Source organism: Choloepus didactylus, chromosome 17, assembly GCF_015220235.1.
Source record: "Choloepus didactylus isolate mChoDid1 chromosome 17, mChoDid1.pri, whole genome shotgun sequence".
Taxonomy (NCBI): domain Eukaryota; kingdom Metazoa; phylum Chordata; class Mammalia; order Pilosa; family Megalonychidae; genus Choloepus; species Choloepus didactylus.
In genome coordinates this window covers 2,533,106-2,553,246 of record NC_051323.1, presented here as the reverse complement: position 1 = coordinate 2,553,246, position 20,141 = coordinate 2,533,106, and the positions used below count along the sequence as shown (strand labels likewise).

Genomic DNA, 20,141 nt, shown 5'->3' with positions numbered 1-20,141 from the left:
CTTTCCTCATGGACATCTTTGTTCAGTGTAGTTACAATATTGTGCTACCATCAAACAGTATTATGCTATTTCTGGGTCTATACAATTGAGCCTGCTGAACATTCTGTAGGCCTTCAGTAGCAAATGCCCTATCTGTTCCTTCTTTCTATCTCCTGGTAGCCTGTGTTAGCTTTTAACTCTCAAAGTTTGCTCCTTAATGTTAGTTCATGTTGGTGAGACCATACAGTATTTTTCCTTTTGTTTCTGGCTAAATTCATGCACCATAATGTCCTCAAGTCTCATCCACATTATTATACATTCCATGTCTTCATTCTGTCTTATAGCTGCATAATATTCCATCATGTGTATGTGTTTTAGTTTGCTAATGCTGCAGACTGCAAAACACCAGAGATGGATATGCTTTTATAAAATGGGGATTTATTTTGCTACACAGTTACAGTCTTAAGGCCACAAAGCGTCCAAGGTAACACACCAACAATTGGGTACCTTCACCAGAGGATGGCCAATGGCCTCCAGAAAACCTCTGCTAGCTAGGAAGGCAGCCAGCGTCTGCTCCAAAGCTCTGGCCTCAAAACGGCTTTCTCCCAGGATGTTCCTCTCCAGCAAGCTTGCTCCTCTTCAAAACATCACTCACAGCTGCACTCAGTTCCCTCCCCTCGAGTCAGCTCATTTATATGGCTCCACTGATCAAGGCTCACCCTGAATGGGTGGGGCCATGCCTCCATGGGAACATCCCATCAGAATCATCTCCCACAGCTGGGTGGGGCACATTCCAAGCAAATCCAACCGGCACCAAAAACGTCTCCTCACAAGACCACAAAGATAATGGCATTTGGGGGACACAATACATTCAAACTGGCACAGTGTGTACCACAGTTTGTTCATCCCCTCAACCACTGATGGACATTTAGGGTATTTCCCTCTATGGCTATTTTAATGCTGCAATATACATTGTTTTACAAATGTTGGTTCATGTTTAACTTTCAGTTCCTCTGAGGATATACCTAGTAATGGAATAGGTGAGTCATACGGCAAATTGATTCTTAGCTTCCTGTGGGCCTGCAACACTGTCTTCCAAAGTGGTTGCACCATTCTACACTCTCACAAACAGTGAATAAGCATGTTTCTTTCTCCACATCATCTCCAAAACTTATAATTTTTTTTTATAATGGCCATTCTCATAGGTGTGACATGATATCTCATTGTGGTTTTGATTTGCATTTCCCTAATAGCCAGTGAAGTTGTGCCTCTTTTCATATGTTTTTGAGCCTTTTGTATTCCCTCTTCAGAAAACTGTCTGTGTAAGTCTTCTGCACATTTTTTGATTGGGTTGTTTTCCTTTCTTTCTTGAGTTGCAGGATCATGTTATATATTCAGGATATTAAACCCGTATCTGATATGTGGTTTCCAAATATTGTCTCCCACTGTGGAGTCTGCCTTTTTACATTTTTGACAAGGATATTGATGCACAAAAGTGCTTAATTTTGAAGAGATCCCATTTGTCTATTTGTTCTTTGTTGCTCATGCTTTGGGTGTAACATCTGGGAGACCACCTCCTATCAAACGGTCTTTAAGAAATTGTCGTACATTTTCTTCTAAGAGTCTTATGGTCTTAGCCCTAATATTTAGGTCTTTGATCCATTTTGAGTTAATTTTCATATAAGGTGCGAGATAGGGGTCCTCTTTCATTCTTTTGGAAATGGATATTGAATTCTTCAAACACCAAATATTGAAGAGGCTGCTCTGTCACAGTTGTTTGACTTGACTGCCTTATCAATGATCAATTGCCTATAGATGTAAGAGTCTATTTTTGAACCCTCAGTGCTATTATATTGGTCAGTATATCTATCCTTATGCCAGTACCATGGTGTTTGACCACTGTCATTTTTAATATGCTTCAAAGTCAGGTAGTGTGAGACCCCCCACTTTGTTCATCTTTCTCAAGATATTTTTGGCTATACAGGGCACCTTGCCCCTCCAAATAAATTTGATTATTGGTTTTTCTATTTTCTTCAGAGTAAGTTGTTGGGATTTTAATTGCTATTGCATGGAATCTATAAACCAGTTTAGGTAGAATTGCCATCTTAATTTTATTTAGTCTTCCAATTCGTGAACACGGCGTGTTCTTCCACTTTTTTATGGGCTGCTTGATTTCTTTTAGCAGTGAATTGTAATTTTCTTTGTATAGGTCTTTTGTGGCCTTCATTAAATTTATTCCAAATATTGACTCTTTTGGTTGCTATTGTAAGTGGATTTTTTTCTTGATCACTTCCTCTTGTTGCACATGAATTTTTGTATGAGAACACTACAGATTTTTGTGTGTTGATCTTGTAGCCTACCACTTTGCTGTATTCACTGATTAGTTCTAAAAGCTGTGCTGTAGATTTCTCTGGCTTTTCTACACGTAGAATCATGTCATTTTCAAAGACAGAATGTTTTACTTCTTCTCCAATTTGGATGCCTTTATTTCTTTTTCTTGCCAAATTGCTCTGGCTAGAACTTCCTGAACAATGTTGAATAACAATGGTGACACTGGGCATCTCTGTCTTGTTCCTGATCTTAGTGGGAAAGGTTTCAGTCTCTCTCCATTAAGCATGATGTTAGCTGTGCATATTTCATATACTGCCTTTATCATCTTGAGAAAATTCATTTCTATTCCTATCTTTTGGATTGTTTTTATCAAGAAAGGATGTTGAATTTTGTCAAATGCCTTTTCAGCCTCAGCTGAGATGATCCTGTGGTTCTTCTTCTTTGATTTATTGATGTTGTGTATATCATTAATTGATTTTCTTGTGTTGAAACAGCCTTGCATACCTGGAATTAATCCCACCTGGTCATGGTGTATAATTCTTTTAATGTGCTGCTGGATTTGATTTGCAACTATTCGTTGAGGATTTTTGCATCTATATTCATTAAATAGATTGTTCTATAATATTGTTTTGTGTGTAGGAACTTTGTCTGATTTTGGTTTTAAGGGAAATGGCTTCATAGAATGATTTGGGTATATTTCCCTCCTCTTCAATGATTTTGCAGAGTGAGAGGAGGATTAGTATTAATTCTCTCTTCAATGCTTGGGAGAATTCACTTGTGAAGCCATATGGTCCTGAGCTTTTCTTTTTTGGGAACTTTTATATGACTGTGTCAATCTCTTGTGATTAGTTTGTTGAGGTCATCTACTTCTCAGTTCAGTGGTGGTTGTTTATGCTTTTCTTTGAAGTTGACCATTTCATGTAAGTTTTCTAGTTTATTAGCATATAGTTGCTCCTAGTATCTTCTCATTTGTTGCTGACAGGGTGGTGCAGGAATGAGACGCAGACACAAAGTTAAGAATTAAGAGAGCAGGGGACCCACTGCATCTTGTGCTAAGTGGATGATAATACACCTTTGCTCCAGCTATTTATTTCAGAAGATAAGGGAGTATATGCTAAATGTCCTCAGACACAGGAGAGCCCACCAGATACCTATGTTTACATACTGTTGCATATCAGAAGGAACAATCTAGGTTTAGGACAATGGTAAATGTTGTCATCATAGTCACAAGACACATATCTTTACAGGGCATGCCTGCATGGTGTTCCATGCAGGCCTGTGGCTTTGCACTCCAAGCCACCACCCTAGATATGGCTCAGGCAACATGGAAGACTCGGTTTCCCACATGTCCCCCTTTTTGTTCCTTCAATGCAGACAGATGGACCAAGCAGCTTTTTTTTGCTTTAGGTCTGAGAGTGTGTTTCTCGTGCATCTGAGGACTAAACAAAGACAAAGGAAAATTACTAAGATAACCCATATAAGGAGATTTAATCATTCAAGGCTTTTAGCGATGCCTTGCATAGTTTCAGTTTCAGTAAGAGAACCTAAGTTAGCACTTTGTATATCATTTACTGAATCCTACAGTTTTAGAATATCCAATGTAAGATTATTATAGTGTCCAAGTAAATGTTTTTTAACTTTACTCCAATTAAAAAGTGTGTGATTATATTCATGAGGGGTCACACAAAACATGGACATATTCCAGTCACATTTTAACTTAAATTGATACCTTAGATTTTCAACTTCTCCTAGAAGGAGAACAGCATTTTCTAGGTCTACAAGGTGAGCATTAATTTCCTTGTCAATTTGTAATGGCTCATCCCAAGCCTTGCTTGCATTCTTGGGCCATTTTTGGACAAATTTGGTGATCTGAATGGATTGATGTAAGGCTGTTCCTGCAACAGCAGCAGTTGTAGTGATGGCTATTATACCTACAATAAAAGCTATTAATAATCCAAGAAATCTATTTGTTCTTTTATATACATTTTCTAAAATTTGTAGTAACATATGCATATCAGGTGATGATTCCCAAGGTCTATGCTGTGAAACAGGGAGCCATATACCCTTTTATCCTCTAAGAACTACAACAGTGATGTTGCTAGAATTTATGGTGTTATTTAAACAAGTATATAATAAGCAACTCCAATTGGCCAGACAAGTAATTTCTTTAGTAGTAGTATTAATAGTTAAGTTTCCTACCCAGAACACATAGGGGTCTCTGACACAGGCTTGTCTTCCAAAAGTATCTATTTTTGTGAAATTCAAAGTATAATTAGTCTTGTCTGTAAAATTTCCATTTCATTGGGAAATATTATGTAAACTAATAGGAAGCCTCCAATGTGTATCTTGAACATAAGAATTATTTAAAGTAGGTCTAGGTGGAGACCAGCCAACACAGTGCCAAATAATAGGATATTTAGCCTGAGCATAGAGAGAATTATTAAGTGTGGAATGTTTGTAGCTATGTACTCTTCATCATAATTTTTTACGATCTGAGCAATTTGCATTGGTGCAATTCTGAACTGCATACCCCTTAGGGGACCAGTCAGTTACAATTCCATAGGAACCATTCTGCACCAACACTCCACTAGTTGCCCTACAATTACTCCAATGTGCCCTCTGTATTTCTGGCAACAAATATCATGGGGTGTGGCAAATAGGCTATTGGGTGGCATGGTCAGTAATAGTAATATTTTCAATGAAAGCAAAACTATATCCAGATATTAAAAATAAAGAGGATTTTGAAATATTGTCATGTTTAGGTATGATTGATAACCATGCCTGCCAAGTTAACTTTAAGCACCAATCCACTTGTCCCATACATAAGGGCAAGTGTGAAAAAGCCCATGGTTGTGAATAATGCTTTCCTTCATCCTCAGGAAACTGAGGAAGTCACTCATCTATTGGAGGAGGCAACCAAGAACCATTGCTAAAATACACAGTAGGTGAGGGATGATCTCACTCTACTGGTTGCAGCAATGGAGGGTTAAGAATGTAAGCCCAATAGGTATAATTTCCTGAATGAGCACATGCTGGAGATATACTCACAGCAACAGCAATAAAAGCCAACATTGCTGCAGTCAGGTTAGGACCTGTTACTGGCAGCATGGCTTGCTGGACTTGTTTTTCTGCATCCTGACACAGCTTTTTTACCTGACCCAAGTTGGATGTTGGGCTTCCCTAGTTCGGGATGTTGGCCTGATCACTGTCCTCTTCAGTGTCAGACCCTGGAACTGCATCACTGGTGGCTCAACTTCCCAGAGGAATTTTCTTTTCTTTGCTGGATTCATGGTACGGCTTCAGTCACTGGGCCAGTATCCAAAGTGGTGCTCATCCGTCACCTGGGGAAACATAAGAATAACCTCATCCCCATGTTAATAAAGTACCCATTGTCCATTCATTAGTTAGCATGTCCTTCCACCATATAGGAGACACTTTCTGGAAATAGTGTTTCAGTGTTGTCTTTTCAGCTGGAAAATCTCATTCTGCGGCAGGGCCACTCAGTTTCTCATAAAAAAATTGGAAAATTTAAAGTAAATAATGCTTTTGGTAATCATTCATGGGGAGTTCCATCATCTCCCCCCTTTGTTTTGTTAACATAGTTTTTAATGTATGATGTGCATGCGCAACAATAGCTTATCCTCAGGGATTATAAGGAATACCAGTGGTATGACAAATGCCCCAAGTTGTAGTAAAAGTAGCAAATTTTGCAGATGTACAGACTGGGCAATTATCATTTTTTAAAGCATGAGGCAAGACCATAGAGGCAAAAAAAGGCAAAAAGGTGAGTATGAATATGTTGAAATGTTTCACTGGTTCGTGCTGTGGCCCAAAGAAAGCCAGGGTATGTGTCAATGCTGACATGAACAGTGGCTAAGTGGCCAAAGGAAGGGATATTAGCAACATCCATTTGCCATAAATCATTGTGGGCTAGACCATGAGGGTTAACACCAGGATCCTGCAAAGGTGGAGGAGTTAGGAGTTGACAATTAGGACAAGAAGAAACAATATCTTTAGCTTGTGTTCTAGTAAGGGGAAATTGAGTCATGAGTCCTTGCACATTAAGATGAGTAAGCAAGTGAAAATGAGAAGCTTCTGAAATAACAGGCAGTAATAATTTATCTGCAGTGGCATTGCCAGCAGAGGTTGGTATGGGAATGAATATGGGTAATATAAAAAGGAGCTGCACAAGTACGAATAGCTGATTGTAGCTCAAGAAAAAGGTTAAATAAACAAGGAGGCAACTGTTGCTTAATGGATGCTGTTTCAATTTTGCTAGCTACATGAACAACATAGGCAGAATCAGATAACATATTAACAGCCTCAGGAAAATCTGTTAAGACAGCTTTTATAGCAGCCAGTTCAGCTTGCTGGGCAGAGAAATGAGGATCTAAAACTTTGGACTTAGGCCAGTATAGGCAGCTCAACCTTTAGATGACCCATCAGTAAAAACAATGGGAGCATTGATTAAAGGCTCACAAGAAGTATATTTAGGCAGTATCCATTACGTACATTGAATGAACTGGAAAAGATCATTTTTTGGGTAATGATTATCCAGTTGGCCAACATAATCAGCTACAGCAATTTGCCAAGCTAGATGTTGTTGCAAAATAACTGAGAGTTCTTTAGCAGTTACAGGGAATGCAATTAAAGGAAGGTCAAAACCATTGAGTTGTTTTGCCTTTTTTTCTGGCTTGAGCAACTAAAGTAGCTAAGAGATCTAGATAAGGGGAAATGGATTTTATGGAAGAATTGGAAAAGAAGATCCATTCTACAAGCTTATCGTTTTGCAGAAGAAAGCCTGTGGGGGATTTCGGAGTGCAAAAGTTAAGTAGAGATAAAGGTTGTGTAGGATCAACATGGGATATCTGAGCTTGTTGAAGTTGAGCTTCCACTAATTGTAATTCCTTCTCTGCAGCTGAAGTTAAAGATCTAGGGCTGTTTAATTTAGAATCCCCACAAAGGAGAGAAAATAGGTTGGAGAGCTCATAGTTAGCTATGCCTATTTTGGGGCAAAGCCAATTAATATCCCCTAGTAGTTTTTGTAAATCATTTAAGGTGATAACAGCATCTCTGCAGAGTTGTAATTTTTGGGGTTGAATTGTAAGTCTATTGATACTAGAACCCAAACACTGCACACAAAGTGGTTGCATTTGTCAGTAGCAATATGCAATCCTACATCCTGTAAATCTTTTTGAACAGCATAGAGCAAAGCTTCTACTTCATTCTCCTGAGGTGCAGAGCACAAAATATCATCCATATAATGGATTATGTAAGCTTTAGGAAAATTTAAATAGACAGGCTGTAAGGCACAGTCATCATAATATTGACATACTGTAGGACTATTTAGCATACCTTGTGGTAAAACCTTCCACTGATATCATTTAGAAGGGGTTTTATTGTTAAGGGAAAAAAGAGTAAAAGCAAATTTTTCCTTATCTTGATCAGCTAAAGGGATGGAAAAGAAACAGTCCTTAATATCGATGACCACTAAAGCCCAGTTTTCAGGAATCATGCTAGGATTGGGAGCCCAGGTTGTAAAGGTCCCATGGGCTGAATGACAGCATTAACACCTCTTAGGTCAGTTAATATTCTCTGTTTTCCTGATTTTTTCTTTATTGGGAACACAGGAGATTTCCAAGGACTAAAAGACTCTTTGATACGCTGCAAGGACAATTGTTCTTGAACAAATTCATATAAAGCCTCTAATTTTTCTTTTGTAAGTGACCACTGCTCTACCCATACCGGTTTTGTTGTAGTCCATACAAATGGGACAGGTTGGGGAGGCGAATGAACAGTGGCTGCCACTTAAAAGGTTTATATCCTAAACCAAATGGATCACATTTTGGTGAGACTTGTATGGGTGAAGGGGTACCTTGCAAATGTGTGCCAAGCCCATCGCTAGGGACAAACCCCATATTTGCTGCCATGTTGTGGCTTTGAATACTGTACACTCCACTAGGAGAAGGGATATGTACAGTAGCACCCCATTGTTCAAGTAAGTCTCTGCCCCAAAGATTAAGAGGAAGAGCAGCCACATAATATTGTAGAGTGGCCTTCTGTCCCTCAGGGCCAAGGCAAGGCAAAATATGAACAATTTGCATATTGTTCATAAGGGGACCCTAGGGCCACAACAATAATTCGTGCCTCTTGCAACAGCCAATGTTGGGGCCAATGTTGTTGAGTAATATTAGAGACATCTGCACCCATATCTATACACCCAGTAAAGCTATGCCCATGAATTGTAAGAGTACACATAGGGCATGGCTCCTGCAGAGCCTCTGTGAGAAAAGTTCCTGTCTTGCCTGTGCTACCAAAACTTCCATTTTCCCAGTTTTTAGAGGAGGAACCAACAGGTACATAAGGTAATAATAAGACTTGAGCCATTCCTTCACCTTTATGGGTGGTTCCTGGAAAAGAAGACATGACCACCTGAATTTCCCCAATATAGCCAGAGTCAATGACTCCAGTGTTTACACGAACACCCTTAAGATTGAGAGAACTGCCTCCAAGCAAAAGACCCATTGTCCCTTTAGGTAAGGGGCCATAATAGCTGGTGGGGACCTTAACAGGATTATTGGGGAGAAGACTTACCTCAGCACTGGCAGTGAGGTCTACTGCTGCAATCCCTGCTGTAGCTGGGGAAAGCCCCAAGACAGAGGGCTTGGAGTTGGAGGGACAGCACATGACCTCCAGATCTCCACGCTGCCTGGCTTCTACCAGATCCTGCTGTATGCCAGAGAGGTGGGCAGGTTTAACTACTGGGGTACAGCTATGCACAGGAAGAGGCAGCAGAGGAGGCGGGGGCCATTCCTTCCAGCAAGGTGCAGAAAGAGGTTTTGGGCATTGACAAGAATAAAAAACTTTAACAGATTTTACTGGATCTTTTTCACCCTTATCATTGCCAGAAAGAGGATTGGGACTAGTATTGTCATCAGACTCATCTTTTTCCTTGTCATCATCAGTTTTTAGAGGCTCAAGAACAGACTTAATTAAAGACCATGTGGACCAAATAGTAACAGGTAAGTTAACTCCTTGCATATGTTTTTGTTTCAATTCCTTATCTACCCACTCCCAGTCGTGCAATTCAAGGGAGCCAAGCATAGGGAACCAAGAGCAGTATTTTTCAATAACCTGCAGCAATTCCAAGATTTGTGACTTTCCCACCTTGACACTGCTGGCCCACAGCAGCTGCCATAAGAGGGAAATATAGGGCACATTCTTGCCATGTCCTTCGACATTGCCCATTACCCTGCTCATAATGCTCGGGGTCGTTCTACAAGGAACGCATACAAAAGACGGCCGTGACCTCCACCCGAGTTCCAGTGCCGCTGTACCTCAGTCATTCAAGGGATTCTTCTGTCAGGAACCAGGTCTGGTTCTTCTAACCCCATGTTGGGTGCCACTTGTTGCTGACAGGGTGGTGCAGGAATCAGACACAGACACAATGTTAAGAATTAAGGGAGCAGGGGGCCCATGGCATCTCGTGCTAAGTGGATGATAATGCACCTTTGCTCCAGCTATCTATTTCAGAAGATAAGGGAGTATATGCTAAATTTCCTCAGGCATGGGAGAGCCCACCAGATACGTATGTTTACATCCTGCTGCATATCAGAAAGAACAATCTAGGTTTAGGACAATGGTAAACATTGTCATCATAGTCACAAGACACATATCTTTACAGGGCGGGCCCGCACGGCGTTCCATGCAGGCCTGTGGCTTAGCATTCCAAGCCACCACCCTAGATATGGCTCAGGCAACATGGAAGACTCAGTTTCCCACACTCATTATCTCCTTTATTTCTCCAGGGTCAGTAGTTATGTTTTCTTTCCTATTTCTGATTGCATTTATTTGCATCCACTCTCTCAATGCCCACACCCTCCCCTTTTTTTCTGTTAGCCTAGCTAGGGGTTCATCAATTTAATTGATTTTCTTGAAGAACCACCTTCTGGTTTTGTTGATTCTCTCTGTTGTTTTCCTGTTCTTAGTTTCATTTATTTATGCTCTAATCTTTATTATTTCTTTCCTTCTGTTTGCTTTGGAGTTAGTTTGCCATTCTTTCTCTAGTTCCTCCAAATGGATACTTAATTCCTCAATTTTTGCTCTTTTTTCTCTTTTCATATGGCATCAGAGCAGTAAATTTCCCTCTCTGCACTTTCTTTGATGCATCCCATAAGTTTCGATATGTTGTGTTTTCATTGTCAATTGTCTCAAGGTATTTACTAACTTCTCTTGTAATTTCTTTCTTTACCTACTGGTTTTCTAACAGTGGGTTGTTTAGTTTTCACATATTTGTGAATTTTATAATCTTCTGCCTGTTATTTATTTCCCAAAATCATTTGGTTTTGATTTCCATTCCCCGAATAGCTGGTGAAATGACAACTTCTTCTATATGCTTTCTGGGCATTTCCCTTTCCTTTTTGTCAAAATGTCTTTTCATGTCTTTTGCCCATTTTATAAATTGGATATTTGTAATATTGTCATTGAGTTATAGTATGTCTTTATATATGCTAAATATCAGTCTCTTTTCAGATATATTGTTTCCAAATATTTTCTCCCATTGAGTTTCCCATGTCTTCATCTTCTTGACAAATTCCTTTGAGGCACAGGAGCTCTTGATTTTAAGTACTTGCTATTTATCTATTTTTTCTTTCATTGCTTGTGCTTTGAATGTAAGATCTAAGAATCTATCTCCTTTTATTAGGGCTTAAAGATGCTTCCCTATTTATCTTTTAGAACTATTATTGTACTGGCTCTTATACTGAAGTCTTTGATCTACTGTGAGTTAACTTTTGTATAGTGTGTGAGTGAGATGTCCTTTTTCATTCATTTGGGTATGGATATCCAGTTCTCCCAGCCCCATTTATGGAAGAGACTATTCTGTCCCAGTTCAGTGGATTTGGGGGCCTTGTCAAAAATCAGTTAATCATAGATCTGAGGGGTCTGTTTCCAAACTCTTGATTCAATTCCATTGATCAATATGTCCATGCTTGTGCCAGTACCATGCTGTTTTGACCAGTAACACTTTATAGTAGGCTTAAAGTCATTAATAATTAAAGGCTTAAATTAATTAATAATTAAATAATAATATTAATTAATAATTAATAATTAAAGGCTTAAAGTCATTTATAGTAGGCTTAAAGTCCTTCCACTTTGTTCTACTTATTTAGAATGTTTTTGGCAGTTCAAGGCCCCTTTCCCTTCCAAGCGAATGTGATAACTTGATTTTCCAAATCTGAAAATTAGGCTGTTAGGATTTTGATTGGAATTTTATTGAATCTGTAGATCATTTGGGGTAAAATTGATACCTGAATGATGTTTAGCCATCCTATTCATAAACACTTAATATCTTTCCATGTATTTAGGTCCTCATTGATTTCTTTTAGAAAAGTTTTGTAATTTTCTTTATAGAGGTCTTTTGCCTACTTGGTTAGGTTTATACCTATGCTTTTTAAACTTTTAGTTGCTATTGTGAATGTAAATTTCTCTTGATTGCCTCTTCATTTTGTTCATTAGAACTGAATAAGAACATTACTGAAATTTGCACAATATTCTTGTATCCTGTTACTTTGCTGAACTTATTAACTTAAGCAGTTTTTTCATTGATTTCTCAGGCTTTTCCAGATAATAGGATTCTATCATCTGCAAATAATGACAGTTTTGCTTCTTTCTATCCTTTATATATGATTTTATTTATTTTTCTTTCCTAATTACTGTGGCTAGAAATTCTAGCCCAATGTGGAATGACAATGGTGAAAATGAGCATCATTGTCTCTTTCCTGATCTTAGGGGGAAGGCTTTCAATTTCTCACAATTGAGAATGATGCTTGCTGTGGGTTTTTTTAATATATGCTCTTTATCATATTGAAGATGTTTCCTTCCTTTCTTACCTTTTGAACTTTTTTAGCAAAAAAAGGATGCTGAATTTTATCAAACGCTTTTTCAACATTTATCTAGATGATCATTTGATTTTTCCCTTTTGATTTGTTAATGTGTTTCATTACATTGATTTTCTTATGTTGAAGCACCTTGCACGCCTGCAATTAACCTCACTTGGTCATGGTGCATAATTATTTTAATGTGCATTTAGATTCAACTTGCAAGTTTTTTTTGAGAATTTTTGCATCTATCATGATTAGCATAGTGGCCTTGTAGTTTTCATTTCTTTTAGTATCTTTATCTTGTTTTGGTAGTGTGATGTTAGCTAAATAAAATAAGTTATATAGTATTCCCTTTCCTTCAATTTTTTGAAAGAGCTTGAGCAAGAATAGTGCCAGATATTTTTGGAATGTTTGGTAAATTTCCCCTGTGAATCCATTTTGCCCTGGGCTTTTCTCTGTAGGAAGAATTTGATGACTGATTGGATGTCTTTGCTAGTGATTGATTTCTTAAGGTCTTCGATTTCTTCTTGAGTCAGCCTAAGTTTTTCATGTGTTTGCAGGAAATTGCTCATTTTTTCTAAGTTGCCTAGTTTCAGGCATAGTGTTGTTCATAGTATCCTCTTATGATTTTAATAATTTCATCTGGATCCATAGTAATGACCCCTTCTCATTTCTGATTATGTTTATTTGGGTCATCTCTCTTTTTGATTTGTCAGTCTAGATAAGGGTTTGCCAATCTTGTTGACCTCAAAGTACCAACTTTTGTTTTTATTTATTCCCTCTTTTTTTCTCATTCTCCAGAACATCTATATCTGCTTTAATCTTTGTTAATTTTTCTTCTAGTTCATTAGGGTTAGTTTGTTGTTCATTCTCTATCTTCTTCAGTTTTTCCATTTGGCTTTTAATTTTAGAATTTCTTCCTTTTTAATGTTTGCATTTAGATCTATCAATTTCCCTCTTACTGTCCAATAGCTCAGTTGTTCTTTCTTCTGCCTGATAAAATTGGCTGTTGCATGTCTCTAGCATATTTTTTATTTGATCTACAGTATCTCTTATTTCCATAAGGTCTTCCATTTTACTATTTCTTCTTTCAAACTCTTCCCTCTGCTCTTCTAGAGTCTTATTGATGACATTCATGCCTTTAGCCAACACATAAATATGTTTTTGGAGAATTATATGTATTTCTTGGATTATTTATTCAATGTTCTGCCTCTCCTTTGTCTTTTTAATTTGGTCTTTTGGCTTGTCCATACTTTCTTTGATCTTCATATACCTTGTGATTTTCTGTTGACTTTCTGTCATTTGTTTCTCTTGATAAGGTTATTTTGGGGCAATACAGGGCTATTTAGTCTTTTATGGAAAATTTTGGCAGAACCACAGCTTGCTGGAGTGTACTTTCCCTGTCTTCCCAGCAATGATGCCCTTGAGTTACCTCTTCTCCTCAGGTTGCATTTCCCTGATTGTGGCTGCTGCTGGAGGGGTCCAAACCAGGTGGGAATCCAATGCGTCTCTGTGTGCACTGAAGACTGTCAGTCCTGGGTGTTGACTCTGTGCAGTTTGGCAGAAATTCTGCTTAAGGATACAGTGTGTCTGGTTATTCCCAGACACCAAGTGGATCACTCTTGTTGGGTGGGGTGTAAGTCTCACTCACCCCAGCACTCAGTCACCTCAAAAGTGCCCTAATGCCTGCCCACAATTCACCCATGTGCCTCTGGGCATGTGGCACCCTCACTTCTCCCACCTCTCACTCATGAACACAGTGGACCTCTGGGGGGGGGGGAGTAAAGCACCAAGTTTTCTGTATGCTGTCAACACAGTTCCAATGCTTCCCAAGTTCCCTCTCAGGAGATCCCAGTTGCCAGAATGAAAAGGGTTAATTGCTGTGATGGGTGTGTTGAAGTGAAGGGATTGCTCCTCCCAAGCTTGGCTGACTGGCTTGCAGCTGCCAGCATGGCACCAGTCCAAGATGAACAGACTCAAACCATCCTTTCACATGTAATTTCCATGCTCTTTCATTCAAGACCCCACTATGTATTGCAAAGGTCCTTCTCAGGCTGCTCATACCCTGGAACCACTGTCTCTGTCATTCTATGCCTCTTCTCTAGTTATTCATGGGGGAGAGATTTCCTCTGACTCTCCTATTATGCCATACTTTTAACTATAGAATACTTTTAACTATAGGATACTTTTAACTATAGGATACTTTTAACTATAGAATACTTTTAAGTATAGGATTAATCCTGGTAGAAGAGTCTAACCAGGGAGGACTTTCTCAATTCAATTTTAACAGATCAAACATGCCCAGAGACCTACAGAATGGGTGTAGATTTTTTTAAATGTGGCATAAGGGGAGACATTGAAGGATGCCAGTCTTCTGTTTCCACAAAACTGTACTTTTCTGGTGTGCCCAGCAGATGGCACTCCTCAGTGAACTGTTCTCTGCCATCCTGAAGTGATGCTGTGACTTTGAATCTCAACTTACTCTGCCCCTGCTGGGTGCATAGATGAGACATAGGCTGCCCATCACTTTGGGCCAGGTTATGTTGAAACTGTTGCTCAGATACCAAACACTGCCATCTGAATTCTGTAATCAGAAACCACAAACTGTGCTGGATTGAACTCCCCTTTGTCTTGGGGAAGAGCTGCCCCTCTGAAAAATATTCCTCACCTCCCAAAGAAGTTACAGTGTCTCCAAAAGAGCCCTGGTACTGCTCAGTGTGGGGTTGAAAGAGAGCCTGTCAGGTTTTTTCTGTCCCAAACAGGTTTAGACTTCAGCTGTTCTCAAAATTGGATCCTAGCTGTCTGAATTCAGTAATAAAAAGCCACAGTCATTACCTGTCTGTGCCACCACCCCTGTCTTGGGAAAGAGGACGTCTATTTCCAGCCAGGTAGTGTCTCCCAAGGCAGCTTTCCATACCTGTTGGAGATGGTCACCAGCTTCTGCAGTGTGAAGACATCTACTTACGGCTATTCACCACAGCTTACCAGTCTCTTCTGCTCATCCCTGGAAGGTGTACAGTGTTCTTCTGGTCTTCTCAGCTCCCACAATAAGTTGTTTCAAACAGTGCCAGGCTATTTCCTAGCTGTCCTGAGAGACAAACTGAACCTAGAATTCCCTAATACACCATCATGTGCTTGCTTGTAGATAGATAAAGAAAGTAATATTGCTCTTTTCTTGCTTTCAAGAATTCACAAACACAATGCTGATCAGTCTCTGCAAATCTGCATCTCTATTGTTTTTAATCTCTACAATTGTTCTTTCCATTCCCATAACTTTTATGCTTATTATGTTTCCCAACTCCTCTTTATGCTCAAACACTGTCTTCTTAATAACTTTTAGCTCTTTATCCATGTTTTCCTTCATCTCCTTGAATGGTTTTAGAGGTTTGACTTTCTTTGATTAGTTGCTCCAAATTATGTGACTCCTCTGAAGTTTGAATTTGTTCCTTTGACTGGCAATATCTTCCTGTTTCTGTGTATGGCTAGTAATCTTTTGCTGATATCTGGGCATCTAATTACTTTGATGGAGTATCTGATGGCCAGTTATTCCCTGTTGTCTCAGGTTTTATTGTAAATTGGCTTTGTGTTAAGTCTCCTTTTTTAACACTTAATCTCATTTATTCTGAGCCTTTAGAATAGCCCATGTTTAATTGACCAGATTTTCTCATCTATTTTTTATATGTTTCTTGTCCTGGACATGCTGCACAATATTTAAGATTGGAATTTTTTATACTTGTTTCACCTTCAGGAGAAAGTTTCTTTTCCTCTCTTCCTTCTCTGGGAATCTTGATCTGTCTCTTTATGTCCAGAGCTTACTCCCCAACTCCTAGATTTGTTTAAGTTCTTTCCTTCATTCAGTGCCCACTTTTCCTTACACTTTTCATATCAGTGATGCATTCTGTCTTGCAGCAGCTCAGTTTAAATTCCTCCATTTTTCCTGTGAGGATTTTCTGCCTCTGGCTTTTCTCTGTTACAATGTGCCACCCCCTGGAGCCAGATGGGGTCAATCTAGAAAGAGGGTCACTCCAGAAAAGTCTTGTTTCCATGTAAGTGTTCCAGCATACAGAAACTAGAATCCCAGTGAGCCCACTTTTTCTCAAGAGCTCTTCTGTGGCATCCCCAGACAACACTAAGGCCCTTTTGTATGCAGCAAAATTTGAAGTTTGTGTTCCATACTGTGTTCCTGGGGACATGGGTAGTATATCTGGATATACATGGGGTTCTCATGTGCTCTGTGAATTGCTCTATAGTCTCTATGTTTGGTGGGAGGGATCCAGGTCACTGCATTTGCATGACTCCTAAGCTCCTTGGACCCCAGTGAGTGGGAGGTAAGTGGACCAGAAAGAATTGGATGGAAATTACCTACCTGATATTTTACCTTCTTTTTAATTCTGCATTTGTGGAGTCCTCCATTCTTTAGTGTACTCTACTTCTACAAAAGTGTTTTTTTTTTTTTTTCCTTTTATTCACTGATTTGCTGGAGAGGCTTATTCAGGGGGTTGCTTACATCACCATGTTGAGGATGTCACTCTCGGTTCTGTGCAGTATCTGAAGTGCTCTTCCATGAGCTTTCCATGCAAACTCCCTCCCTTTTTCAATGAAAGATTTCAAGTGTTCCTTCACAAAGAGGACCTTTCCATATCCCCAGGTTTTTTGTGGCCTCTCTGACCCAGCCATCATGCATCACACATCCAGGTTTCTCCTCTTGTCAGTGGTGACTATCTGAAATTTTTGAATGCTTTAATCATGGGAAGTGGATCCTGTTTTATTCAAGCAGGAAGCATGTCAATTAGGAAGCAGTTATTTTAAATCACTATGCTTAAGAATGTTTGTATACTAAATGTAACTTCATAGAAGAGTAGAATAAAAATGTAGGAGATTAGGTCAAATTTGAAGAAAATATTGGCAAATTCTACATGCAAATATGTGGTGGAACAAGAAAATGTTGAACCTTTGAGCAAGGATCAATGCCTTCCAGGATGATGTGGGTCTGAGACAAACCATTCCATAATGCCTGGTTAAGGGAAATCACTTAAGAAAGTGACCTCATAAGGAGACAGGAAACTGAAGTTATTCAACAGAATTAGAAAAATACTTTCTCTAGAACTCTGGAAAAGACAAGGAAATTATTGTTATCATTAGGGAGGTTTCTTTGCAGGAAAAGTTGAAATCATGAGTGAGGAAGAATTTTCTTATCTATACTATTGTTAAGGTGCCTCAATTTTTCTCTTTCCCTGTGACTCTTTTCATGATGAGGGATGACCCATGAAATGGATGGGGATACACATTGTCTGAATTTTCCTGATTAACATCTTTGCTACAGGGTTTGGGGGAGATCTCAGAGAAGCAGGATAGGAGGAACTGCAGAAATGGTATTTATTTATTGTCTGAGCTGTAAAATGAGAGCTTTATGAGAACAAGGGTTTTGTTTATTTGTTCTTAACTAATTGTCCTAAGCTGAGAAGAGTTCATGATAGTATGATTAACATAATTCTATAATGATTAGCATAATTCTATAATTTCATTGATTTTGGGTAGGTGTAAGAAAGAATCTTATTCTTGAGACCTTGGTAGATGAAGATATTTTACTTATTATTACTACGTTGGGCTTTAAACTTTAGGTCTGCTAATCACTTCACTTGTGACTTGAGAAACTGGTTGACCTCATGTGCAGTGTCAAGCATAATTTGGTATCTGTGGACTCATATTGAAGAGAGTGTTTGTTGAGGGCTTTATCAGAGGTCAGTTTGGTTTTGGACATATTGAAGTGCCTTTGAGATGTCCAAGAAAACTTCAAATATGCATTTAAAATTCCCAAGAATCTGATGTAGGTGTATAATTTGTATGCTACAACATCAGTACATGCAATGATATGAATATATTCCACCCATTTTCTGGCACCATATTTATAAGGTTCACTTAGGTTCTGAAATTCTATACTCACAGACACATGCATTACATAATTAATTTAGGTTTACAAGTTGATTGCAGGTGGTATGGATGAGTAAAGTTGATAATGAAAATATTTAAAATTTGGCAATTTTGCTGAACAGTGTTAAAAATACTGTCTTAATTTGAATCTGGGAAGTTGAAACTGCGTCTCTTGCAGGTGTACAATCACATGTCCTCTGGTAATTAAATTTTTATCTCCTTCAGTTCATTATTTGTTGTCACAACTGACTGCACAAGCTTGTTTGCCTTTATTCTCTATGATGTTTTGCATAGGCTGCTCAGGGGCAAGGCTGGCTGCTCGGACTCTATTAATAGGGTTTCCCTGGAGATGGGGCCTGAGGACACCAGATGGTGAGAAGATGGTGTTATAGTCCCAAATCTACATCTTCCTTGTCCTCTCAGTCTCAGTCAAGTGGCTCAGAGGAATGATATCCTTATAAAGTTGGAGGATGTTTTCCAAATATAGAGGGAACAAACTTTCATCTAAAACAGGTCTGATTATATATGACAAATCAGAAAATCTATATTTAGATATATATATTTTATGTATTTGTGATTTAACATATGATCTATGTTCTCTTCTACCTGCAGATGCCAGGGGGGACATCATGATGACCCATTCTTCAGTCTCCATCACTGGGTCTCCAGGAGAGACCTTACCAAGAGCTGCAAGTCCAGAGTATTAGCAGCTACTTAGCCTGGTACCAGCAGAAACAAGTGCAGGCTCCTAAACTGCTCATCTATGGTGCATACACTGGGGAATCTGGGGTCCCCAAATGATTCAGTGGCAGTGGGTCTGGGACAGAGTTCATACTCATGATCACCAGCCTGCAGGTTGAAGATATGGCAGATTATTCCTGTATGCAATCTAAGAATTCTCCACACACAGAGTTTCAGCCTCAAACATAAAACTCCTCTCCAGGGCTGCAGGTCAGTGAGTCCAGCAGCACCAGCTGCTTCCTCAGAACAGAGTCCTGAGCTTGTTTGCTTCCTCCATCTGCATGAGAAGTTTCATCCTTGTGGGAATTGTATTATAGAATTCTGCATGATTTGCATAGATAGCTCAAAATACTGGGACAGTAAATTTCTATCTTATGCTGTCTGGGGTTGGTTCCAGTGAGTTCTACACACTGTTGAATTGATTCTCACTTACATGTGTCATTTTAATGCTGAAAATTTTCTCATCTTAATTCCTTATACCTTCAGTCTTCTTCCTTCTCTGTCATCATGCTCCAAGTCTCAACCTTCCCAATATTAAATCCTTGATCTTCATATTCAAAACTTCCCACATGGAAGGTCATCTTCCTCCCTTATTTTTTTTAATTTTAAAATTGTATTTTATTTAGCTCAATATATACAAAATACTATCATCTCAATGTGATCAATATAGCAAATTGTTTATAAGATACTTTACTTTTTTTATATGAAGTTCTCAAAATTCTGTATTTACTTTACACATAACAGCACACTTCAGTTTGGAAAGTAAATTTTCATCAGAAATACTTGGTCTGTATTTAGATTTCATAAAATTACAGCTGAAAGAGTAAATACAGACACTTTTTTTTTCTAAACAGATTTTAAAATGTTCTTCAATAACTGAATCAAGTATTGGTTTTAAAATTTAAATTGATCAAAATACAATGAAATAAAAATAAATCAGTTCCTTGAATGTACTTGACACACTGTAAGGGATCAAAAGCCTTATGTGACAAATGGCTACCATGTTTGGCAGTGTGTCCAGATGATGGCTCTACCCATGGAGAAGAGAAATTAGCATCACTGAAATGTTAATTGGGAGCAATAATGAAAATTGTTGGTTCTATCATTTTTACTCTTTTTTTTAAAAATTACACTCAGGTTTATTGAGATATATTCACATACCATACAGTCATCCATGGTATACAATCAACTGTTCATAGTGCCATCATATAGTTATGCATTCATAACCCAATACATTTTTTTAACATTTTCCTTATACCAGAAAGAATAAGAATGAAA

The 20,141-nt window shown here is 38.6% G+C and overlaps 1 pseudogene; it reads left to right on the top strand.

Annotated features, from left to right (window-relative positions):
- The window catches only part of LOC119512804, a 39,431-nt pseudogene extending 20,379 nt beyond the window's left edge, over positions 1-19,052 (top strand).
- Positions 19,053-20,141: the final 1,089 nt, after the last annotated feature.